The sequence below is a fragment of the Bos mutus genome, chromosome 16 (assembly GCF_027580195.1).
Source record: "Bos mutus isolate GX-2022 chromosome 16, NWIPB_WYAK_1.1, whole genome shotgun sequence".
In the NCBI taxonomy this organism is placed as follows: domain Eukaryota; kingdom Metazoa; phylum Chordata; class Mammalia; order Artiodactyla; family Bovidae; genus Bos; species Bos mutus.
In genome coordinates, this window is record NC_091632.1 from 57298629 (window position 1) to 57304628 (window position 6000).

A 6000-nucleotide genomic window follows, 5' to 3' on the forward strand; every position below is an offset into this window, starting at 1 on the left:
CGAATTAACACAGTAAATAGATCCCTCCTTCCATCCACATCGCCCCTCTTCACCAAGGAAGCCACTGATCTGCAATCACCAACACTAGCTTGCACCTCCTAGAATCTTACGTGAGTTAAGTCATGCAGTATGTACTCTTTTGCACCTGGCTTCTTTAACTTAGCCTAATTATTTTGAGGTTCGCCCACCTTATTGTATGTATAAATAGTTCATTTCATCACTGAATAGTATTGCTATGTACAAATGTGCCACAATTTATCCATAAACCTATTGATGGACTTTTCAGTTGTTTCTAGTTTTTGGCTATTAAAATTAAGGCTCCTATGAACATTCAGGTACAAGTCCTTGAATGGAATGTTGGATATACGCATAACTTTTAAAGAAACTGCCTGCTTTCCAATTGGTTATACCAGTTTACGTTCCCACCAGCAGTATGAGAGTTTTGGCTGCCCCACATCCTTGTCAGCACTTGGTATGGTCAGTCTTTTAGCCATTCTAATAGGTATGTGGGCTTTCCCCGGTGACTCAGTGGTAAAGAATCTGCCTGCCAATGCAGGAGATGCGGGTTTGAACCTTGAGTCGGGAAGTTACCCTGGTGAAGGAAATGGCAACCCACTCCAGTATTCTTGCCCAGGAAATCCTATGGACCGAGAAGCCTGGAGGGCTACAGTCCATGGGGTTGCAAAAGTGTTGGACATGACTTAGCGACTAAACAATAGATATGTAGTGGTGTTTTGTGATTTTAATTTTCATTTCCTTAACAACTGATTATGTCGAACATCTTTTCTTGTGCTTATTTGCCATCTTCACATCTTTTCCAGTTCAGTGTCTGTTCAAATCTTTTCTGTATTATTTATGCAGGGTGGGGGATTTTACTGAGATTTCACCATTCTTTGTGCTATGGATATACGTCATTTCTCAGATATATGCTTGTAAATAAATGTTTTTCCTGATATGTGCCTTGTTTTCTCATTTTCCTAACAGTGTCTTTGGAGGAACAGAAGATTTCAATGTTGATGTCCAATTTTTTTCTCTTGTGTGGTACCTGCCTAGCCAAGGTCCCAAAGATTTTCTCCTGTTTTCTTCTGGAAGTTTCATGGTTTTATACTTGGACTTATGACTGGTTTTGTTGTACGTAGTGCAAGGTATCGGAGAAGGCAATGGCACCCCACTCCAGTATTCTTGCCTAGAAAATCTCATGGACGGAGGAGCCTGGTGAGCTGCGGTCCATGGGGTCGCTAAGAGTCAGACACGACTGAGTGACTTCATGACTTCACTTTCATGCACTGGTGAAGGAAATGGCAACCCAGTCCAGTGTTCTTGCCTGGAGAATCCCAGGGGACAGGGGAGCCTGGTGGGCTGCTGTCTATGGGGTCGCACAGAGTCAGACACGACTGAAGAGGCTTAGCAGCAGCAGCAGCAGTGCAAGGTAGAGGTCCAATTTCATGTTTTTTAAACATATGGATATCTAATCACACCAGCATCATTTGTCGAATAGACTATCCTTTCTCCATTGACTTGCCTTTGCACTTTAACTGAGGCTTTATAATAAGACATGAAAGAAAGAGGTTTTACCAGAATTGAAAGAGATACGTGGACCCCATTGTTCATTACAGCCCTGCTCACAATAGCTAGGACATGGAAGCAACCTAGATGTCCATCAGCAGATGAATGGATAAGAAAGCTGTGGTACACAATGGAATAATACTCAGCTACTAAAAAGAACACGTTTGAGTCAGTTCTAATGAGGTAGATGAAACTGGAGCCTATTATACAGAGTGAAGTAAGTCAGAAAGAAAAACACCAATATGGTATATTAACGCATATGGTATATGGTATATGGAATTTACAAATATGGTAACGACGACCCTATTTGTGAGACAGCAAAAGAGACACAGATGTAAAGAACAGCCTTTGGACTCTGTAGAAGGTGAGGGGGGATGATTTGAGAGAATAGCATTGAAACGTGTATATTACCATATGCGAAATAGATGACCAGTCCAAGTTCAGTGCATGAAACAGAGCACTCAAAGCGGGTGCACTGGGACAACCCAGAGGGATGGGATGGGGAGGGAGGTGGGACGGGGGTTCAGGATGGGGGACACACGTACACCCGTGGCTGATTCATGTCAATGTATGGCAAATACCACCACAATATTGTAAAGTAATTAGCCTCCAATTAAAATATTTTTTTTTTAAAGAGGAGGTTTTAGCTCCTCACTTTAATTCCTTTGTGGAATTGTTTTAGCTATTCTAGGTCTTTGCTTTTCCATATAAATTTTAGAATCAGCTTGCCAATTTCTACAAAAAAAAAAAAAAAAAGCCAGCTAGGATTTTAATTAAGGTTGAACTGAATTTATAAATCAACTTGGGGAAAATTAGTATCATCAAAATACTGATTCTTCTGACACATGAATAAGATATATGAAAATTTTTAATATGACTCACTTTTTAATTAATTCTTAATTTCTCTCAGTAATGTTCTATAGCTTCCTGTGTATATCTTGTGATTTTTAAAAAGTTTTTTACAGTAGGTCATTATTCATTTTATATAAAGTAATGTGTATATGTTACTCTCAAATTCCTAATTTACCCCTCATGCCACGTCATCTTCATCCATTCATCTGTGGATGAACATCTAGTTTGCTTTCATATCACGGGTATTATAAACTCTGCTGTTATGAACACAGAGGTGCATGTTCTTTTCCAATTATGGTTAGGGTATATGCCCAGAAGTGGGATTGCAGAATCACATGGTAGTTCTATTTTTGCTTTTGTAAGGGACCTCCATACTTTTCTCCATGGTGGCTGCACCAATTTACATTCCCATCAACAGTACAGGAGGGTTCCCTTTCTCCACACCCTCTCCAGCATGTGTTACATGTAGACTTTTTGATGATGGCCCTTCTGACTGATGTGAGCTGATCCATCACTGTAGTTTCTCCTTTCAGTTTTGTCAGGTTTTGCTTCATGCATTTCAAAGCTGTTTATGTGCCATTTAGAATTACCATGTCTTCTTGGTGAATTGACTCTTTTATCAATACATTCAGTCCCTCTTTATCCTTGGATATCCTTGTCCTTGGAGATACCCTTGGCTCTGAAGTCTACTAATTAACACAGTCATGCTTTCTTTTGATTAGTGTTGGCATGGCCTGTTTTTTCCATCTTTTCACTTGTGACCTACTTGTATCATTATATTTGAAGTAAGTTTCTTGCAGAGAGGATACAGCTGGTTCTCGTTTTTGATTCTGACAACCTCTGTGCACAGACTACTTACATCTCACCTAAGTATCGACACGGGCTTCCCAGGTGGTGCAGTTGGTAAAGAATCCATCTACCAATGCAGGAGACACTGACGTGTAGGTCTGATTCCTGGGTCAGGAAGATCCCTAATCTCCTGGAGGAGGAAATGGCAATCCATTCCAGTTTACTGCCTAGAAAATCCCAAGGACAGAGGAGCCTGGAGGGCTACAGTCCACGGGGTCACAAAGAGTCAGACACGACCAATCACATGTGTGCGTGTGCACACATGTGCACACACACAATTGATGTGTTTGCATTTAAGCCTACCATTTTATTATTTGGTTCATGTTTCCCATATTTTGTTCCTGATGTCCTTTTCTTGCTCTCCTTTTTTATTTAAATGTTTAGTATTTCATTTTATCTGTTGTTTATTAAATTTCTTTGCAGCATCCTTTAGCGATTGCTTGAGGGATGAGGATATACATACTTACATTTTCAGTCTACTGACAATATTTTCCACTTCCAGTGGAGTGTATTAATAGAAACTTTACTATCATATAGGTATCTTTTTCTCCTCTATGCTATTAATGCCTTATGTACTACATCTACACACAATGAGAACATGTCATATTTTATTTCTATTATCAAATATATTTTAAGAACTCAAGATAATAGCTTCTTCATTTAACTCAGATAATTGCCATTTCTATTTCTCTTCATTCCTGAATGTTCCAATTTTCTTTATGGTGTCATTTCCCTTTTAACTGAAGGACTTCCTTTGGTAATTCTTTTTAAACCAAGTCTGATGACAATGGATTCTCTTCCTTTTTCTTTACTCAAGAATGACTTTATTTCACTCTTGTTCCTGAAGGTTGTTATCTGTGGATATTGAATTCTGGGTTAACAGTTCTTTCCTTTCTGCAATTTAGAAGTATTGTGCCACTTCCCCCTGGCCTCCACAATTTCTGATGAGAAATCCAGTAATTCAAATCAGTTTCCCTTGAGGTTATGCTTTTTGCTAGCTGCTTTTAAGATCATTGTCCAGTCTCATTGTGGCGGTGAGTAGATTTCCATTATGATGGATTACTTTGGCCTTCTTGAATCTATAGGTTTAAGTTTTTCACCAAATTTAAAGTTTCCAACCAATATTTCTCCAACTATTTTTTTCAGCACCACACTTTATCCTGTCCTTCTGGTATTCTTGATGGCACAAACATTACACATTTTATTATTGCCCTGCTGCTGCTGCTGCTGCTGCTAACTCGCTTCAGTTGTGTCCAACTCTGTGCGACCCCATAGACGGCAGCCCACCAGGCTCCCCCGTCCCTGGGATTCTCCAGGCAAGAACACTGGAGTGGGTTGCCATTTCCTTCTCCAGTGCATGAAAGTGAAAAGTGAAAGTCTCTCAGTTGTGTCCGACTCTGTGCGACCCCATGGACTGTAACCCACCAGGCTCCTCCATCCATGGGATTTTCCAGGGAAGAGTACTGGAGTGGGGTGCCATTGCCTTCTCTGTATTATTGCCCTACAAGTCTCTAACTTTCTGCTCATGGTTTTGCTTTATTTTCCCAATCTTTTTTTCTATTTTTCAGATCAAATTCTCTTAGTTCATCTTCAAGTTTACTATGCTCAAGACTGTTGAGTGGTTTTTCAATTGTAAAATTTCCACTTATTCTTTTAAAAATATCTATTTATTTGATTAGGTTTTTTTCATTAATTTCAAGAGTGCTCATGATTATTTGCTAGAGCACTTTTGTAATAGCTGCTTTAATGTCTTTTGTCAGATAACTCCAACATCTCTGACTGGGATCTGTTGACTGTCTTTCTCTAAGAATTGATACTTTTTCCATTTCCTGGTATACTGTTTTGGATAGTATCCTTGACAGTTTGAATATTGGTACCAACTTGGGGCCTTGGTTAAATACTATGGAGAATACAGAACTTTTGTCTATTTCAGCAGGCAGTCAACCTGGTTAGGTTGCAGGCAAAAGTTTTTTTGGTTTCTTTTTGTTTCAGGTGTTGAAAAGGTTTTGAAAGCTGAATTGACGTTGGAATCATAGCCTGCAGAAGACAGGTTGGGATGTCAGTTCAGCTTTCAGAATTTTTGCAGTGCATTTTGGATCTACTGCATGTGAATGCCTCCTGATTGCCAGTCTGGGATTTGGGTGTAGTCTATTTGTTGTAGCCACACATTCTGGGAAACAAACTCACTCAGAAGGACAATGCAGATAGTGGAGTGCAGTTTACGACACTGGCAGGCCCAAGGCAGAGTCTCTTCTTAGCCAAGGACCCCAACCAGTTTTTGTGAAAACCTTTATATACCCTAAGTGTACGTGCCCAAACCCACCTCCCCAAATTCCCTGAAACTAGTCTGAACAAAGGAAAAAGAAAGATACAAAGTTAACCTGTGATTCATATGCCTTAAGCCTAGGAAGTTAACAGTGGACAATTATCAATAGGCCTGTGGTCATACCCCAATACACATAATAGAATGGATGATTCTATTCTGTTACACAGATAATTAGGGTACTCTTTTAGGCAAGGGAGAGTCTAGGTAGGAGCCCTGGGGCTCTTCCTTCCGGGGGCCTGGTTTTCCAGTTGGTATGTCGTTTCCATAGATACTGGGCATATAGCTCAAAGTCCACAGTCTGGCCCAAGATGGAGTCCTGCTCTCAAGAGCCTGTTCTGTTTCCTCCTTCATACTCAGTTTCTAAGTTTTTAACGTGCTAAAAAGAATCAGATCCATATACATGTGCA